Source organism: Mus musculus, chromosome 6 (assembly GCF_000001635.26).
Source record: "Mus musculus strain C57BL/6J chromosome 6, GRCm38.p6 C57BL/6J".
Lineage (NCBI taxonomy): Eukaryota > Metazoa > Chordata > Mammalia > Rodentia > Muridae > Mus > Mus musculus.
In genome coordinates, this window is record NC_000072.6 from 48,344,142 (window position 1) to 48,364,999 (window position 20,858).

General features: G+C 43.5%; 1 long non-coding RNA gene and 5 other non-coding genes across 6 annotated transcripts in view; 2 read left to right on the top strand and 4 right to left on the bottom strand.

Annotated features, from left to right (window-relative positions):
* The window catches only part of Gm16630 (predicted gene, 16630), a 264,503-nt gene that overhangs the window by 213,236 nt on the left and 30,409 nt on the right, over window positions 1-20,858 (bottom strand). The window lies entirely within an intron of this gene.
* Window positions 5,621-5,692, bottom strand: n-TCgca21. Its single transcript has one exon. It is a non-coding gene; the product is annotated as a tRNA-Cys (tRNA).
* On the bottom strand, window positions 9,878-9,949 carry n-TCgca20. The gene has a single exon. It is a non-coding gene; the product is annotated as a tRNA-Cys (tRNA).
* Window positions 11,714-11,785, top strand: n-TCgca46. Its single transcript has one exon. It is a non-coding gene; the product is annotated as a tRNA-Cys (tRNA).
* On the top strand, window positions 12,710-12,781 carry n-TCgca11. Its single transcript has one exon. It is a non-coding gene; the product is annotated as a tRNA-Cys (tRNA).
* On the bottom strand, window positions 19,391-19,462 carry n-TCgca19. Its single transcript has one exon. It is a non-coding gene; the product is annotated as a tRNA-Cys (tRNA).

Consider the following 20,858-nt stretch of genomic DNA (forward strand, 5'->3'; position numbering starts at 1 on the left):
ATACTTCAAGTACTATGTTGAAAAGGTAGGGAGAAAGTGGGCAGCCTTGTCTAGTCCCTGATTTTAGTGGGATTGCTTCCAGCTTCTCTCCATTTACTTTGATGTTGGCTACTGGTTTGCTGTAGATTGCTTTTATCATGTTTAGGTATGGGCCTTGAATTCCTGATCTTTCCAAAACTTTTATCACGAATGGGTGTTGGATCTTGTCAAATGCTTTTTCTGCATCTAACGAGATGATCATGTGGTTTTTGTCTTTGAGTTTGTTTATATAATGGATTACATTGATGGATTTTCGTATATTAAACCATCCCTGCATCCCTGGAATAAAACCTACTTGGTCAGGATGGATGATTGCTTTAATGTATTCTTGGATTTGGTTAGCGAGAATTTTATTGAGGATTTTTGCATCGATATTCATAAGAGAGATTGGTCTGAAGTTCTCTATCTTTGTTGGATCTTTCTGTGGTTTAGGTATCAGAGTAATAGTGGCTTCATAAAATGAGTTGGGTAGAGTACCTTCTACTTCTATTTTGTGAAATAGTTTGTGCAGAACTGGAATTAGATCTTCTTTGAAGGTCTGATAGAACTCTGCACTAAAGCCGACTGGTCCTGGGCTTTTTTTTTTTTTTTGGCTGGGAGACTATTAATAACTGCTTCTATTTCTTTAGGGGATATGGGACTGTTTAGATGGTCAACTTGATCCTGATTCAACTTTGGTACCTGGTATTTGTCCAGAAATTTGTCCATTTCGTCAAGGTTTTCCAGTTTTGTTGAGTATAGCCTTTTGTAGAAGGATCTGATGGTGTTTTGGATTTCTTCAGGATCTGTTGTTATGTCTCCCTTTTCATTTCTGATTTTGTTAATTAGGATTTTGTCCCTGTGCCCTCTAATGAGTCTAGCTAAGGGTTTATCTATCTTGTTGATTTTCTCAAAGAACCAACTCCTCGTTTGGTTAATTCTTTGAATAGTTCTTCTTGTTTCCACTTGGTTGATTTCACCCCTGAGTTTGATTATTTCCTGCCGTCTACTCCTCTTGGGTGAATTTGCTTCCTTTTGTTCTAGAGCTTTTAGATGTGTTGTCAAGCTGCTAGTATGTACTCTCTCCCGTTTCTTCTTCGAGGCACTCAGAGCTATGAGTTTCCCTCTTAGAAATGCTTTCATTGTGTCCCAAAGTTTTGGGTACGTTGTGGCTTCATTTTCATTAAACTCTAAAAAGTCTTTAATTTCTTTCTTTATTCCTTCCTTGACCAAGGTATCATTGAGAAGAGTGTTGTTCAGTTTCCACGTGAATGTTGGCTTTCCATTTTTTATGTTGTTATTGAAGATCAGTCTTAGGCCATGGTGGTCTGATAGGATACATGGGACAATTTCAATATTTTTGTATCTGTTGAGGCCTGTTTTGTGACCAATTATATGGTCAATTTTATAGAAGGTCCCGTGAGGTGCTGAGAAGAAGGTATATCCTTTTGTTTTAGGATAAAATGTTCTGTAAATATCTGTCAGGTCCATTTGTTTCATAACTTCTGTTAGTTTCACTGTGTCCCTGTTTAGTTTCTGTTTCCACGATCTATCCATTGATGAAAGTGGTGTGGTGAAGTCTCCCACTATTATTGTGTGAGGTGCAATGTGTGCTTTGAGCTTTACTAAAGTGTCTTTAATGAACGTGGCTGCCCTTGCATTTGGAGCATAGATATTCAGAGTTGAGAGTTCCTCTTGGAGGATTTTACCTTTGATGAGTATGAAGTGTCCCTCCTTGTCTTTTTTGATAACTTTGGGTTGGAAGTCGATTTTATCCGATATTAGGATGGCTACTCCAGCTTGTTTCTTCAGACCATTTGCTTGGAAAATTGTTTTCCTGCCTTTCACTCTGAGGTAGTGTCTGTCTTTTTCCCTGAGATGGGTTTCCTGTAAGCAGCAGAATGTTGGGTCCTGTTTGTGTAGCCAGTCTGTTAGTCTATATCTTTTTATTGGGGAATTGAGTCCATTGATATTAAGAGATATTAAGGAAAAGTAATTGTTGCTTCCTTTTATTTTTGTTGTTAGAGTTGGCATTCTGTTCTTGTGGCTGTCTTCTTTTTGGTTTGTTGAGGGATTACTTTCTTGCTTGTTCTAGGGCGTGATTTCCGTTCTTGTATTGCTTCTTTTCTGTTATTATCCTTTGAAGGGCTGGATTCGTGGAAAGATATTGTGTGAATTTGGATTTGTCGTGGAATACTTTGGTTTCTCCATCTATGGTAATTGAGAGTTTGGCCGGGTATAGTAGCCTGGGCTGGCATTTGTGTTCTCTTAGTGTCTGTATAACATCTGTCCAGGCTCTTCTGGCTTTCATAGTCTCTAGTGAAAAGTCTGGTGTAATTCTGATAGGCCTTCCTTTATATGTTACTTGACCTTTCTCCCTTACTGCTTTTAATATTCTATCTTTATTTAGTGCATTTGTTGTTCTGATTATTATGTGTCGGGAGGAATTTCTTTTCTGGTCCAGTCTATTTGGAGTTCTGTAGGCTTCTTGTATGATCATGGGCTTCTCTTTCTTTATGTTCGGGAAGTTTTCTTCTATTATTTTGTTGAAGATATTAGCTGGCCCTTTAAGTTGAATATCTTCATTCTCATCAATTCCTATTATCCGTAGGTTTGGTCTTCTCAGTGTGTCCTGGATTTCCTGGATGTTTTGAGTTAGGATCCTTTTGCATTTTGTATTTTCTTTGACTGTTGTGTCGATGTTCTCTATGGAATCTTCTGCACCTGAGATTCTCTCTTCCATTTCTTATAATCTGTTGCTGATGCTCGCATCTATGGTTCCAGATCTCTTTTCTAGGGTTTCTATCTCCAGCGTTGCCTCACTTTGGGTTTTCTTTACTGTGTCTACTTCCCTTTTTAGTTCTAGTATGGTTTTGTTCATTTCCATTACCTTTTTGGATGAGTTTTCCTGTTTTTCTTTAAGGACTTCTACCTGTTTGGCTGTGTTTTCCTGCTTTTCTTTAAGGGCCTGTAACTCTTTAGCAGTGCTCTCCTGTAATTCTTTAAGTGACTTATGAAAGTCCTTCTTGATGTCCTCTATCATCATCAAGAGAAATGTTTTTAAATCTGGGTCTAGATTTTCGGTTGTGTTGGGGTGCCCAGGACTAGGTGGGGTGGGAGTGCTGCGTTCTGATGATGGTGAGTGGTCTTGATTTCTGTTAGTAGGATTCTTACGTTTGCCTTTCGCCATCTGGTAATCTCTGAAGCTAGCTGTTATTGTCTCTGTTAAGAGCTTGTTCTTCAGGTGACTCTGTTAGCCTCTATAAGCAGACCTGGGAGGGTAGTGCTCTCCTTAGTTTCAGTGGGTAGAGTATTCTCTGCAGGAAAGCTCTCTTCTTGCAGGGAAGGTACCCAGATATCTGGTGTTCGAACCGGAACCCTGGCAGAAGTTGTGTTCCACTCACTAGAGGGCTTAGGTTCCCTTGTGGAATCCTGTGTGGGCCCTTGCGGGTGTCAGGCGACTCCGAAGGCAAGGTAGCCCGGGGCTCGAGTGGAGCGGAAGGGGCTTGTGCCCCAGGTCAGGCCCGGGTAGGCTGCTTCCCTATGTACCGCAGTCTCAGGTTCCGCCCAATTGGATTGGGGCCGGCGCTATGTTCCACTCAAGAGAGGTCTTAGGATCCCGTGGGGAATCCTGTGTGGGCCCTTGCGGGTGTCAGGCGACTCCGCTGGCAAGATAGCCCGGGGCTCGAGTCACCCCCTTTCTTAAATATGATTTTGGTACAGAACTTGCCACATCTACCTTATTTGGGTCTTCAATGAACCTAGGAGATCTCCATTACTTAAAGTTTCTTGAGTAAACTGCATAGACCTCTCTGGGCTGCATAAAACAAGGTAATTTGAGATCTTCCATGAATATGACTTAGCCTTAAGAGTACTTAACAGAATTCTCACACAAAGGCACAAACTCACAAGACTCTGAATCTATGCAACACCCACCCCCCTCCTCAGGTTTGCACAATGACTAGAAACAGAAAATGATGAAAGGAAAAAATAGAAGAAATTTTCCCATAATGGAAGATGTGGGCTTCCATTCTAAGTTTCTGCAAGTCCTCCTTAGAATGGTTGAGTGTCTCAGGAAGTGTCAAAGAATTTTACACCAAAGGGAAAATCTTATAGTCTACCCTAGTCTACAAGGAGCAGGTGCTATATACAGTACAAGCTAACGTCATGGTAGTTAATTTGTCACCAGTAGTACTTGACACTAAGAGACAATCAGACCTTTGTGGCTCCAGGACACCCCTGACTAAAAACTCAAAGGGAAATACCCCGGCCTGGCACAGAAGTGTCTTTTTTGGAAATCTATGGCTTCTAGGATGAGCATAAACACCTGTGTAGGGCAATTTCAATTAAACACTAGTGTTCTGAGACCCCCCCAGAACACTACAGGTATTTCCATTGCTCTCAGAGGGATGTTCACAAGCACATGCTCACTAAATGCTGTTGATGAAGACACCACACATATTAGTCACAGGACATGGTGAACCGAGTTGGCACTGACCAGGAAGTATCCTCCTTGGTGGCTAGCTTTGGTGGAACTGGAAGGAGCTTTGTAAAGTCACCAACAGTCTTGCCAAGCTGTGGGCTCTGTGAATTGCAATGATGACCTGCATGGTAGGTTATGAGGCTGAAACACTCTTTTGTTGGGTTCAAAACACCTTGTGTTCTAAGAACACCACATAAATGGGATAGGGTAGGCCAGGAGCAAATATCCTCATTGCCCACTCAAGAAAACCTACACCAGGTTCACTGGAAACAGTGCCTTAGATGACCTACTGTGTCTCTAAAAACCTCTAGGGATATTTCAGATATACTTGTTTATACCTATTAATTTTATATAAGCCACTTCATGTTGCAGATGTGAAAAGTAATTGCTTAAATCAGGCCCAAGAAAGACCCAGCTCATAGAGACCAAGCCATAGCAGAGTTCACATTAATGATTCAGGGACTCTTGTGCCAGCCTTCCTGAGCAGGGATAGAGCAGCCTCCAGTCTCTCATCTTCCTCCCTCTTGTGTAATCCCTTGATGTAGCAGAAGAAGAAATAACCTGAAGAATGGCTCCATTCCTCAAAATTGTGGAGAAGTGAGAGTCAGAGAGACTAGGTGGTCTCCGGAGAGTGACATGGTCAGCAGTGTGCCCAGCAGGACACAGCCTTTACTCAGGGAATGCATGAACTGTAAGCAATTGCCTGCCAGTGACTTATGCCCTGGTACCTGTGTAGACTCTCCTCATTAGCAACGCATCCCTGCACTGCCTCACCAGGAATGCTCTGTGAGTTCTCATCTCCAGTGCCCTAGGAAACCTGACTCACCACTAATGAAAATTAATACTAAAGAAAGATAGGGATACTGAAAATTCCCAACACTAGTGATGTGTGTGTGTGTGTGTGTGTGTGTGTGTGTGTGTGTGCTTATAATTGCATGTGTGTGTGTGGGTATGAGTGTGTATGTGCATTTGTGAGTGTGTGTGTGTATTTGTGAGTAATTTTGTGTGGGTGTGTATGTATGATGTGTTTGGATGTATAAAGTGTGTCCATAACTGCAGTGAGTGGAAGAAACAGGACTAAGTTTTTTATATCTCCATGACTAAAACAAACTTTTGGTAAGGGGGCACCTGGATTTGAACCAGGGACCTCTTGATCTGCAGTCAAATGCTCTACCCCTGAGCTATACCCCCACTTGTTTATTAGTGTCTCGTGGGCACTCAGAACCTTCATGTCCACTTCCTGGTTGCTAACATCTGGAATGTCCACTTGCCACTGCTCCGTCATCATCTTCTTCCTCCTATGAAACCCAGTCCTAAGCTGCCTCTACTTATCTGACTACTATGTCCTCATGAACCTCTGGGATATTTGCTGGCTTAGATCCTAGCTGAGGCAGGGGCATTAAATTCAGAAGGCTTCAGCTGGTGCTACTTCAACTTTTGACCCAATTAAAAGAGCCATATGCAAACCCAAAAGCTGACCTTTGGAGGTAACTGGGAGACAGAAATGGACAGATTGGAAAGATCTCAGTCTGCTTAGGACTCCTTGGTCAGACTCACTAGGAGGGACATAGAAAACACCCCTTCTTAATAACCAAGGGAAAGCAGAATCTACAGATATGATGAAGGACATCTGGAGACCATGGTCACTGAAATATGAGAGAGGAAACTGGATGATAGCAAATGATCAGCAGGAGTCAGAGTCTTAGAGCAGATTCAGATAAAGTTCCTGTGCTCTGCTCTTGTAAACTATGCAGAATTTCTCATTCTCACAGGTCACCTGCACTGCCTCACCCAAGGATATAGTATACATGGTGATGTTTGATGTCCAATGTGCTAGATGACCTGACCCAACTCCTTTAGACTGGGCTTTACCAGGCTTGCATTTACCATGTTCTTCCCCATACACATTCCACAGGACACACAGAATTCCTTCATGCCCAGCACACTCCACCCTTTGCTGGTCAGCATTTGTGGGGCCTCAATTGGAGAACCAGTGCACAGAGCCAGAGTCCTGCTCTGCTTCCCTCCTATGGTTTTGCCTGCAAATTCCTCACCCTAGTTCACTCCCCACTCTACTCTAGCCTTCTGCAATTTGTGTATTTGGAATCTTTTCTGTGATTTTTTTCACCCTCTGGTCTCCTGCCTTTTATTTTCTGGACCCAAATTTGAATGAAAATCTCAAATTTTGAGAGAAAGAGTTAACCCCATGCTGACCCCAAACCATTAGCTCAGCATCAGCATGAACCAGGTACAAAGGCTGCTTATTTGAACAATCAGTGCATAGCCTACAGAACGTAGACTTGGGTTTTTCAAAACCTACTTTAATTGGGGTTCTTAAATGTTTCAACCTTTTTTCTAACCCACCTACCAAAGGTATTGGAAAGTTAGAGTTAATAGGAAACAGGAGTTGTAGACCGGTTTAGAAATGGTTCTTTGGGGACAATTTCAACCTTTGGTGTCAGCAGTCCAGTATACTCAATGAATAGAAAACACAAATCAGCAGGGACAGTTTGATCCAGAAAATACTGAGAGGCTTTGCCAAATCGACACGAGTCTGTGAAAGTGTCAAGAAGCAGCTGAAGTATCATGAGAATTTCTTTGACAAGTTACTCTATATGAAGTCACAACAGGCAAAGGTGAGAAACGTGGTGCAAGGTGAACCAATGCAACAATTTCATCTGTGGGGTTATATTTATTCTCTTCCTAATTGTCACACATTCTTCCCCTGCTTCACCAAAGCATCTGCTCATCTGCCTCTTTCAGCAAGACATCACATGACATAACTGAGTCCCCAAAGAAATGAGAAATTTCCACTTCACAGGAATTTCTGCCATGTGAAATCTTCTCCTAGAAACCATCACAAAGCCACACAGATACAAATATGTAAGAGAGGATCATAGTCAAAAGAGGTCGTCTGTGGTGACTCAGAGGCCCTAGCACAGTTTCTGTAATTTGCATAAGATGATGAGGACAATCACAGAATGCTTCGTCTTGGGAAAATATTCATTCAGATTTTACCTAGTAAATATATACCTGCTGTATATTTCACTCATAGAACAAGGACTTTTGCAAAGTAGTCAAACCATTACACACAAAAAAAGAACGAGCTTAGAAGCCTCACTGGTAAGTTCTCACAGATACATAAGCAGATAACACAAAATTCACACAAGCATTGCAGAGACAGAGCAGGAGTTTACCATTGCTCGCTTCACCACAAAATTCAGCACAACCTTAGTATCCAGTTTTGAGAGAAAACTGGAGTCGGGGTGGGGGTGCTCATATGACCTATTTTTTGAAAAATGTGCTTGTATTATTAGAAATATACAAAATTAGTATTCATGACTACTAACCACCAACCCACTACAAGGTTTCAGCTGAATATTCGAGAAGATTCTTGCATTCGACATTGGCTCTTCTTAGGTTCTGTTACTTGTAACAGAAAAATATGACAATAAAGACTCATGTGACCATTGGAACTTCTTGTCAAGTGTGCAGAATGGCTGGTATCCTCCAAAACATCACTGGAGTTTGTCACTGATGTGGCAATGCACAGCGGGGACAGAGACACTATGACCCCATCACTCTGCTGATTAGAGTCTGTGTTTAGTTTGGAATCTCTGTCACTGAGAAAGAGCTGAGAAGCTCAGCACAGTGGGGGACAGTGGGGGTCTGCATGTTCCCTGTGTCTTCAGTAAATGGACAGGTGGAGGAGCTGTCCATGTTACAAAGCAGAGTTCCACCAGGATGAGGCTTTTCTTGGCCCTTTACTCTGAGTTGAAGCAACACCTGCCAAGAAAGTAAGGATCTTCTTTGGAAAACTCATTCTAAGGGGTAGCACTTAAAACAGGGAGACATGGCTGCTACAGAATAGATATTGAGCATATAGAACAGATGTCAGTCATGGGCCACCACTGGACACAATCCAGGTCCACAGGCAGTTTGGAAATGCTGTATTCTATGGTATCTATGGCTCTTATTCTCCCTGTGGGAGCCTGGAATCCCACATTTCCAGCTCTGATGCACCTACTGAATGTCTCAACCTATGGGCAAACATCATCTCAGTATCCCCCATTTCATTTATTTACTGTATTTGATACTGCCCAATACATACTCATGTTCAATCCTATATTCTAAGAACCACCGATGATCCTATCTAATAAAACGTAGCTTTTCTAGGTTTTGAAAACTCAATCTATAGTCTAAAAATACTGGAGACTTGTTCACCAGGAAGACTTAAGGTCACATGAAAACACTCAGCAATCTGCCACAAAAGTGATCTGATGGGTGATAACAATGCTATGCTCACATGGAGGTGAATCTCAAGCCACCTGAGTAAAAGAAAAAGTAGATATATACTATGAAAATAGTTTCCAAATCCATGAAAAGGGGGCACCTGGATTTGAACCAGGGACCTCTTGATCTGCAGTCAAATGCTCTACCCCTGAGCTAGTAACAGTATACACAGTTAATAATCTTCATCAGAGTGGTGATAGATTATGACTGACTATAAAGTTAAATTAAAGATGCTCACAGACCTACTTTCCAGAATTTGCCAGGCCTGACTGGTGAGATGCCTTCCTCAGCTCTGAAGCTTTCCAGGCCCATCCTTGCATAGCATCATCACCCAAGAATAGGAGCAGAGCAGCCCCAGACCCTGAGCCCACTAACACTGCAGACCCTGAGACCACTTCACACTGCTGTCCTCAGTTAGCTCCCGAGCTGGCCAAATGCCTTCTAATATGAGCCCCCAGACACCCCTCTCTTCCTTCCCTGAAGACAAATGAGCTGCCTCTCTGAGTTCTCCTAGGACCCTACCTGGCATTTTCAGCAGCATCACTGCAGGATCCCTGTCTTCCAGGGAGAGCAGCTCAGCCAGTTTTTAGCCTCTACGCATGAAGCAAGGGAGCAGTCTGGAAGGGGGAGAGAAGCTCACAAGGGAAATATCTACCCTACACAGACAACCTGATTCTGTGACCAGCATCCTCAGTTCTGACTACAGATTCACCAGAGAGCCACAGAGCCACGTATTTTTATGGTTAGGCTTTCCTTTCTGATCCCTGGACACTGGGTGTCACTAAAACTGCTGTGCCTAGGAACTCCCTAATTCTACCTTATAGTTCCTGCCTTCTATTTCACATCATATCTACATAGCTACAAGTCAACAGAACCAGAGAAACTAAGTTTCTACAAGAACAGGGGAGACAGATACTAAGAATGGGAAGGACAGTCAGCATGTAGGAAGAGATTTAAGAAAGCCATCTATTCACATGATGGCTGGTCAGTAGCTCCCAGGTCTGGTGAGGTCCATGACTGGAGTGACTGGAAGAAACAGGACTGAGTGTGAGATTTCTTCATGAGTCAAAACAAGCTTGTAGTAGGGGGCACCTGGATTTGAACCAGGGACCTCTTGATCTGCAGTCAAATGCTCTACCCCTGAGCTATACCCCCACCTGTTTATTAATGTCTCATGGGCACTCAGAACCTGCATGGCCACTCTCTGCCTGCTAACATCTGGCATGTGCACTTGCCAGTGCTCTGTCATCATCTGCTTCCTCCTATGAGGCCCAGCTTTGAGCTGCCTCTGACTGCCATGTCCTCATGAATGACCAGCACTCTCCTGCTGAGGTCCTCGCTGAGGCAGGAGGCTTCAGGTGGTGCTACTTTAACCTTCAACTCAAATAAACCCACATGCAACACAAGGGCTACTTAGCTGGCCTCTGGAGGAGCTGCATCAGCAGAGCAGAGCACAGAGAATCCTCACACTGTGGCCTCTCCCTGAGCCTTCAAACCGGTCACCAGTAAACGAACTTGTTTTCATCTATTTGCTAATCAAAATGGGCATTACTAGCAGGAGCTTGGAAAATACAGCTCAGGGAAATGAGATTGTTTTATATAGTTACAAATGTGTCAGAGGGGAAGAATATTTGCATTATTAACAAATTTTGGCAAAATAACAATCTGAAATTGTCCTTGTTTTAAATATCTAAAATGGACTAAATAGAACAGTTTTGGATCAATAGTGTTAGCAGAGGAGATTTCAAGACAACCTAGTGTTGACTCTTTCATATGGTGACGACTTTCCACTCTTTTGCAGATCTGAAGTGGAAAGGAAAAGATGGGCAAAATGAAACACAAAACTGGTGACACTGCTTCCTTGGAGTTATCCACCAGCTTTGGCTCTTACAGCCTTTCTGCCTCCTCTTCAGCACAGCACTCTGACCTTGGGTGTAGGGGCTTGAGGAAGGGGTCCCATTTACTACTGAGTGCTGCACAGTCTCTCACCCTCTGTACACTGCCCATTTGTGGGTCTCCATGTTAACTTCCATCTGCTGCAAGAAGAAGCTCCTCCAATGTGAGCTGACCAAAGCACTGATCTGTGGGTGGAGCAGTCCATCATTAGCAGTCACTTAATTGCAGTGTTCCTTTAGCAGAACATTAGTAGTAGGTTTTCTTCTAGGGCCCATGACCTACCTAGTCCCAGGATCAAGGCTAGAACAGCAGGATTACATATCTGTACCATCTAATGGAGTGGGCCTTTCTGCCAGTTTTTTTAAAGTTATGGTTAAACTTATGACACTGTTTCACAAGCTCTTCCAAAGGCTATTGGTTCTTCTCCACAACCTACTGGTAAGACCATATTGCTAAGCAAAAAAAAAAAAAAAAAAAAAAAAAAAAAAAAAAAAAAAAAAAACAACTTTGTTTTATGATATTTTTAATAATTCTTTGATTTGTCATACAGTGCATTTTGATCATATTCATCTTCAACTCCTTCTTTTATCTCCGTTATGCAGAGCCATCCCACCTTTGTACCCCAGGCTCTGTGTTCTCCTACTTGTGCTGTCCATCTGCTTCTGGGGTAGAAGTGTTCCACTGCAATAAGATTGACTTACCAAGAGCAACTCCCTTAAAGAAAACAGTTCTCTCTCCCTTAAAGCCATCAGTTGTTTAACACCCAGCCCTCTGAGGGTGGCTTATGTAGGTGAGTCTGCAGGATGACATAAATGCAGGCTTCCAGGTGTTTGTGTTCTGTCTCAGCTGTGAAACAGGATAGGAGGGTGCTGGGCATCAGGAGGTGACAGGCAGGTGTGCAGAGTTGGCTTTGGGCTGGGCCTCGCAGGACAAAGTAGATGATTTCAGAGTACTGGAAAGTACACATGTTGAGGAGTGGCCATACAGCTTCAGAGATGTTTATGAGATATACATGAAGCAGATGGGGGTATAGCTCAGGGGTAGAGCATTTGACTGCAGATCAAGAGGTCCCTGGTTCAAATCCAGGTGCCCCCTTCTTATTGTCTCCTTAATATACAAATGACCAAATGTGAAGTATTGGTTCACACAGAGCTGCCTAACAGATTGTATTCCCGTATGCTCTGTATTCTGCTCAGGCCTGGTCTCTGTTCTCTTCTCTGAGAGGAGCTAGTACAGGACCCACTGAGAGACCCATCCAGATCACATGTTGTGGCACAGGTTGCACTCCAAGGCTCTGTAAGGCTCACTCTGTGCAGAAGGTCACAGAGAAGAGTCCTATGAACTTGAGGAGTGGCTTCTTCCTCTGGGAATTTCCATAGCTGTCCCATAAGGAAGACCCTCCAGAGCCTCCTATAGGGTGATCCTTAGTTCCACTTTCCACTTACCTGTGCTGTGGCTCCTGCTCACTCAGAGGAAAGAACCAATATATGAATTTGACTCCTATGTATACTAAGGACTCTAGATATTAAGACTCTGAGTAAAAAGGAAAATGACTGATATCTCTTTATCCATTCACGGTGGCTTATAAGTAACCAGAGCTAATGAGTTTCATGTGTGTCATTGAGTGAATAAATGATGGAGTGAAGTGATGAGCACCCTGCCAATGTCCTGGAGGCTAAAGTTCTCTCTGGGTTGCAGATTGGGCTAATGAAGACCCAGAACCCTCAGCTCTTGTCTTGCCCACTTAGGAAAAATTAATTGTGAACTGAAGGAATCCACTATGATTACGTGTCTTCCTAGATCCCAAGAACAGATCTGCAGCACACCCAGAAAGAGAGGGGTGCATTTAGGTGGGCTAATCAAATTTGGAGGGGAGAAGGTGGAGGGAAGACTTTAGTAGAAAAATCCTTCCAGGTTCAAGGTCAGTAGAGGAAGCAGTAGATCATGAACACAGAGCAAGCATGGGTATGGTACCAAGTTGAAAGAGGTGATAATGAGAGACTTCATTAGCTATAAAATGGGGGTATAGCTCAGAGGTAGAGCATTTGACTGCAGATCAAGAGATCTCTGGTTCAAATCCAGGTGCCCCCTTTCTTAAATATGATTTTGGTACTCAACTTGCCACATCCACCTTATTTGGGTCTTCAATGAACCTAGGAGGTCTCCATTAGTTGATGTTTCTTGAGTAAACTGCATAGCCTCCTTTTGGGCTGCATAATACGAGGTAATTTGAGACCTTCACACAAAGGCACAAACTCACAGACTCTGAATCTATGCAACTCTCACCCCCCTCCTCAGTTTTCCACAATGATTAGAAACAGAAAATCATGAAAGGACAGAATGTAGTAAAATTTCCCATAAAAGAAGATGTGGGCTTCCATTCTAAGTTTCTGCATGTCCTCCTTAGAATGGTTGAGTGTCACAGGAAGTGTCAAAAAATTTTACACCAAAGGGAAAAATCTTATAGTCTACCCTAGCCTACAAGGAGCAGGTCATATATACAGTACAAGCTAACATCATGGTAGTTAACTTGTCAACAGTAGTACTTAACACTAATAGAAAATAAGACCTTTGTGGCTCCAGGAAACCCCTGACTCACAACTCAAAGGGAAATATCCCAGGCCTGGCACAGAAGGGTCTTCTTCGGCAATCTATGGCTTCTTGGTTGAGCATAACTCCCTGTGTAGGGAAATTTCAGTTAAACCCTGGTGTTCTGAGACCCCCAGGACAATACAGGTATTGCCATTGCTCACAGATGGATGCCCACTAGCACATGCTCACTAAATGCTGTTGATGAAGACACCACACATATTAGTCACAGGACATGGTGAACTGAGTTGGCACTGACCAGGAAGCATGCTCCTTGTTGGCTAGCTTTGGTGGAACTGGAAGGAGCTTTGTAAAGTCACCAATAGTCTTGCCAAGCTGTGGGCTCTGTGAACTGCAATGATGACTTGCATGGCAGGTTATGAGGCTGAAACCCCCTTTGGTTGGGTTCAAAACATTATGTGTTCTAAGAACAGAACACAAGTGGGATAGGGTAGGCCAGGAGCAAATATCCTCATTGCCCATTCGAGAAAACCTACACCAGGTTCACTGGAAACAGTGCCTTAGATGACCTACCTGTTTCTCTAAAAACCTCTAGGGATATTTCAGATATACTTGTTTATACCTATTAATTTTATGTAAGCCACTTCATGCTACAGATGTGAAAAGTCATTGCTTAAATCAGGCCCAAGCAAGACCCAGCTCATAGAGACCAAGCCATAGCAGAGTTCACATTAATGATTCAGGGACTCTTGTGCCAGCCTTCCTGAGCAGGGATTGAGCAGCCTCCAGTGTCTCTCATCTTCCTCCCTGTTGTGAAATCCCTTGATGCAGCAGAAGAAGAAATAACCTGAAGAATGGCTCCATCTTCAAAATTGTCCAGAAGTGAGAGTCAGAGAGACTAGATGGTCTCCGGAGAGTGACATGGTCAGCAGTGTGCCCAGCAGGACACAGCCTTTACTCAGGGAATGCATGAACTGTAAGCAATTGCCCTGCCAGTGACTTATGCCCTGGTACCTGTGTAGACTCTCCTCATTAGCAACGCATCCCTGCACTGCCTCACCAGGAATGCTCTGTGAGTTCTCATCTCCAGTGCCCTAGGAAACCTGACTCACCTCTAATGAAAATTAGTATTAAAGAGAGATAGGGACACTGAAAATTCCCAACACTGGTGATGTGTGTGTGTGTGCATGCTTACAATTGCATGTGTGTTTAGGTATGAGTCTGTATGTACCTCTGTTGTGTGTGTGTGTGTGTGTGTGTGTGTGTGTGTGTGTGTGTGTGACAGAGAGAGAGAGAGAGAGAGTTTCTCTGTGGGTGTGCATGTATGGTGTATTTGTAATGAGGGCATGTGTTTACCATGGAGCATGTGGAGAGCTCAGGGGAAAGTCTGAGGTGTCAGACCTCACCTCCTGCTTTATTTGATGCAGAGTTCCTTGCATTGCTTTAAACAGGGATACGCATTCCCAGCTAACTCCCCTTGAGCTTCCAGAAAGAGTCTCCTGTCTTCAACTCCCATCTTCCTGTACAACTATTTGGATATCATCTGTGTGCCTATATGTCTGTGTTTTTCATGTGGGATAGAAAAATATACATACAAATACATATCCACATTCTCAGGCTTGTGCAGCAAGCACGAATACCTGCTGAGACAGCACACTAGACAACATTGTGGTAATGTGATTATTGTTTTCACTTTCGGTTTCATGCAGTTCTATCCACCCTGAAAAAATAGATGAGGCCACTATACAGTCGAAGGGTCTGCATTCTTTCTCTGTGCCTTTAGCAAATCCTTATGAGTGTGAAGTTTTCAATGGTATGCCCTGCAGCTCCAGCCCTGTCAGGCTCTGCTTAGCTCTTCACACATGCTGTCTGTGGAAAGTTGGGGTCTTTGCTGTGGAGTTCTGTGGAGTGAAACTTCAAACACTGAAGCATGACTGCCACAGCACAGATACTGACATAGAGCAGGTGCCACCCAACAGCCACCATTGGATGGTCACCAGGCCAAGGAGCAGCCTGGAATCCAGGTGGCTTCTGTGCTTTACCCTCACAATTTGGGACCCACAATCCCCAGTTCTGAAAATTCCACTGGAGTTCTCCAGTTGATAAAGAAATCAGCCCACTCTTTATCCCCCTTCATTTAGGGACATTGTCTGCTGCCCACTTCACTTGCTGGGCTGGCTTCCTTCCATACAGGGTTCTAGATGCAGAAACTGGGGGCTGGTGAGATGGTTCAGTGGTTAAGAGCACTGACTGCTCTTCCAAAGGTCCTGAGTTCAAATCCCAGCAACCACATGGTGGCTCACAACCACCCATAATGAGATCTGATGACCTCTTCTGGTGCATGTGAAGACAACTACAGTGTACTTATTTATAATAATAAATAAATCTTTTAAAAAAAGAAAACAAAAGAAACTGGTCCTTTCTACTGAAGCTGCCATGGCCTAGGATTAATGACATCACTTCCCCTTCTAATTATGATGACAACTTGGTACCTGGAAGATTAGGGATCCAAGGAACACACACACAGCAGCTGGGATGCATCTTACACTGGTGACTGAGTGCATGAGTGATGACAGATCTCCTCCCTCTGTGTGGTGAATCCCAATCACTGGGGTGTCTTCTAAAACACATACTGTACGTGGTAGGAGGGGAACCTGGTAGGGCACAAGTGATCGGGTCAAGGTAAACACAGCCTTTATTCTGGTCTCTGAGGCTACAAGCATTTTGTCACAGTGTCTCACCACCGGGGACTTTAAACCCTGAACAGAGAATTTGTAGGCTGAAGAACAAAGAAAGAAGAGAAGAAAATGTAAGAGATTTATCCACCAAGAAAACAGAGACAGGACTAAAGGGTGGAAATATGAGACATGACTGAAGGGCTGGAGCCTGGAACAATGGCTTGATGCTTAAGACCACATGTTGTTTTTGTAGAAGACACAGGTTTGGTTCATAGCACCCACTTGGCATCTCACAACAATTTCTAAGTCCAGGTCCAGGAGGTCTGAAATGCTTTTCTGGTTCCTCTGGGCACTAGGAAACCATGTGTTGTACAGACATACATGCAGACAAAACAGCCACACAAGTAAAATGTAAAAATCAAATCAAAACCTGAAAGATAGGGTTTGCTACTGCACAGTGGGGAGAGTGGGACAAAGTGACCCACTGACTTTGCCTCAGAATAACTCGACAGCCTCAGATTCAGGAATATCCCTCCACAATGTTAGGTTTATGGAGTGACTAATTAAGAACTTCTGAAATAGACATAGATTGTTAAGCATTAATGAGACTCTCACTTATGATTGATATCTGATGTTTGCAAAGCATGTTGACAGGGTCCTAGGAGGGACAGTGTTGGAGGTGACTGGTAAGCAGAACACTAAAGAGAGAAGACAATTATAGGCTTATAGATGAAGAAAGGCAGCAGTAGGAGTTAGCTGGATTTGAACTCAGAATCTGAGTCTGCAGTCCAACAGTCAACAGTCAACACCCCTCTTGTGTGAGGTTTCCCTAGCACATTTCACCTGTGTGACCATGAGTAGATCCCATAATATTTTGTATAAGTCACTAAACAAGACTCATCACCAGCTGACTCAGACTCTGTGTTTCCTGCTCAATTCCCAACAGCCCCTCACTCATCTCACAGGTTCTTTCCCACCATGAAGAATCTGAATTCCTACAATAAATCAGGGGCTCTGCCTTCTCCTCATTTAGGACTTGTGGGTGTAGGGAGCAAGTTGAAGAATCAAGGCTTGCCAGCAGAGTTCCACAAGAATCATGAGTATCTGGTGATGTGACTCTATTTTTAAAAAGCCACAATCACAATTCTGCTTGATGACACAGATCTTGACACACTAGGCTTCTGTGGGACAGGCTTCATTTTTCTGGGATGCCCTTTTCCATGTAAGAGAATTTATCTGGCATCACTTCAAAGCAGTTTTCACAAAGACCATCCAAGCTACACTGCTGAGATGTGTCTGATGGGAAGGGTTCTGGGTTCTCTACTCTCCTTGAACTGAATTAGTCAAGGCCTCCTGCCATGGAGAGAGATCTGTTTCACTTTTTCCAACAGCAAAGTGTTATCTGCATTGCCTCTGAATTCTCTTTCTGAACCACTCAGTTTTCATGGGAAGTCAAACCCTTCTCATAGAATCTATGACAAGAGAAGCTTGTCACAAATAGCTCACACAGTCATCGCTTTACTCTGAAACAGCCTTTCAGCTCTGTAAGTTAATATGCATCCTACTGGGTCCTTATGATAGTCCCTTTCCACACTTTCAATACTATTCCTTCAGTATATTTCCAGCAGTGAGCATCCTATAGGTCCTGTACTTTGGAATCAAACCAGCCAACACAGTGGATGTTTCAATGACATCATAATGTACCAGTCTTACAAAAGGAGCAAATCGTCTTCCTAAGCGAAAGAGCATCTCCTCAACAGCTGACATTAGCAAGTTGGTGACTAAAAAGTTCAGCAATCCTATGCTGATGTCTTCAGTCTCCTACAAGTCTTAGCCTTCAGATAGTGTTTGTCCATGCTAGCACAGCCTCAGCCTCTGCCCACCCCCATCTTAGCCTGCCAATAGAATCTTGAAACTCAGAATGAAGTTCATCACTCAATGGGCATCTCTGGAGCATACCTGGGCTGTTGCTCATTGAGTGGGGGGCACTGGAGGAAGGTGTGTTCTAGTTTCATTTCTGCTCCTGTGATAAAATACCCTGGCAAGAGGCAAGTGAGGGAAGAAAGGGTAAATGTTAGCTCACAATTGAAGTAGAAACCTAAGGGTTCTTTGAAAAGTCGGATGTGTTGGATGGTGTTTTGCTGGGGCAAACACGTGTAGGAGTATTTTCCTGAAATGGATACAGGTGAAAGACTAAGACAGACTCATGAAGGAAAGTTTTGCTGAAGCAGACACAGGAGAAAGGATGTTCTGCTGAAGCAAACATGGGAAAGGACAACATGTGATGAAAGAGTCTTTGCTAATGACCAACATATATTGGTCTGCCTTACATTGTGTAGTTGGGCTGCATTTGTTGGGACTCCATAGAGAGAAACACCAAGAAACTCCTGATGGTGTGCTGCAGCTTCAAAGACACAGGATTTTTTTTTTTTGGGGGGGGGGGGTATAAATACGACTCCATAGACAGTGACAGAGGCTGAGCTTGGCTAGCTAGTACAACAATGCTTGTTGGTTTTGCATCTTCGCTGATCCTTACTTCCCTGAGAAAAGTACAGTGGAGAACTTTTCCTGGCATTCCTGCTGGTCCCTCCTGATAACTCATGCTAAGGCTAAGGCTGTCTCTGCTAGATAATGCCACTGTTGCTGATTCCTGTTTGCTACCCTGACTCTACTGAACTGGCCTTCTGATAAATCCATAAATAAATAAATCCATAAATCCAATTTCCAGACAAAACAGATGGGCATGGTTCCAAAGAACCATTTCTAAACAGGTCTACTTCCACCATATTCCTTCTTTCCGGTTGGAGGTCTAGAAGGGAGGAAAAAATATTTTTAAACCATCATTAAAAGTAGGCTTTGAAAAAAATTAAAGTTCACACAATTTCAGATTACAGTCTCTTATTTCAGGGAAGTCAAGGCAGCAGGAACTTTAAGCAGTTAGTAATGTCATAGCTATGGTTAAGAGCAGAGAAAGATGAATGCATGTATGCTTGTCAGTGCTAAACTCACTTTTTACACTCATACAATCCATGATCCCTGCCTGGGAATAGTGCTGGATCTCTATACATCCATTGCTTTAGTCCTCAAGACAACCCCTTCCAGACTTCCCCATAGGCCAACCTTAACTAGATATTGTATCACTCATTGAGACTGTATTTCCAAGGTGAGTCTACATTGTATCAAATTGACAATTAAAACTAACTATCCCAGTGAGGATGAAGGAAAAAATACAGATGGTGAGGTTAAAAAAAGAAGGTAGAACTCAGCAGAGATAAGAGCTCTGCAGTGTACAGTGTGCTAATGTGCCTTGGGGGTTCCAGCCTTTGAGCCAGTGGATGTTTAGAAGTGTAATCAATGACAGTAAATGGGGGCATAATAACACTGATTCCAGAGGCCTCAGCAAATGAAGACTTTCTAACATCATGGGTGGCCTGCCTAAGATGAATGGTAAGTCAGTAACCAGACATAAATAAGGGGGCACCTGGATTTGAACCAGGGACCTCTTGATCTGCAGTCAAATGCTCTACCCCTGAGCTATACCCCCACTGGTACTAGTGTATGCAGTTAATGATCTTCATCCGAGTGATGATAAACTATGACTGACTATAAAGTTAAATTACAGATGCTTGCAAACCCACTTTCCAGAAGTTGCCAGACCTGACTGGTAAGATGCCTTCCTCAGCTCTGTAGCTTTCCAGGCCCATCCTTGAATAGCATCATCACCCAAGAAAAGGGGCATAGCAGCCTCCAGACCCTGATCCACTTCACACTGCTGTCCTGGGTTAGCTCCTGAGCTGGCCAACTATCTTCCACCTGAGCCCCGAGACACCCCTGACAGATGGGCTGTCATTCAAAAGTTCTCACAGGGCCCTAGCTGGTACTGTCAGCAGCATCACTGCAGGATCCTTCTCTGCCTGGCATAGCAGCCCAGCCAGTCTTTAGCCTCTGAGGGTGAAGCAAGTGATCAGTGGGCACTGGAAGGGGGAGAGCAGCTCTCAGGGGAAATGTCCACCCTATACAGACCACCCAGCTTTCTGATTTGTCTCCTTAATCTTGACCACAGGTTTACCAGAGGGCCAGTTAGGCTCTCCTTCCTGATCCCTGGACATTGTCCTCCTCTATAACTGCTATGCCTGGAAAACTGCAGGATTTTCTGTCATAGTCTTGTCTTGTCTTTATAAATTCAAGAGAACTAAAGAAGCTAGATATATGCTGGAATAGGAGAGACAGATATTAATAACAGGGACACCCAGCCTGCAGGAAGAGATGGGAGGAGACTATTCATCTACATGACAGGTGTTCAATGGAGCCTGGAGCTCCCATCTTGGCTGAGATGTGAATGAAAGAAACATAGGACTGAGTGTGTATGTGATGTAAATATATGGTAGGGGTACCAGGATTTGGACCAGGGACCTCTTGATCTGCAGTCAAGTGTTCTACCCCTGAGCTCTATCCCTTCCCTCTCGGGCATTTCTAATAAGTGTCTTTCACCTTCTACATTCCTAAAAACTAGGTTTTTTGTTGTCTCATGAGACTTGGTAAAAACCAGTAGTACTGCCACTACAAACAACCCAGAGAGGTTCCTCTCCTGCCCACAGTGTCTCCAATTCTGTCCCTGTTATCATGTGAGCACTGTCCCTGGAAACATGAGGACATAAGCTATTACAGGGGTCTTTAGATTTACATGTCTGACTTCCTCAGGAAAGTAACAAGCACTTGGTTTTGAAGAGACCCTAATGTATTTTTGGGCCACATGTGGTACCTGCATGTAAAAACATCTCTCCAGCCCATGTATGGTTTGTGTGTTAGACTCTAAGATTGATTGCTGGATAGCTAGTGAAAATGTCTCTTCAGGCCTGAGTGGTTCATTGAAGAGCTCTTAGAAGCATCAGGAAGATAGCTGAACTAGTGGATAAAGAGGGCCTTTGGTTTAGAACTAG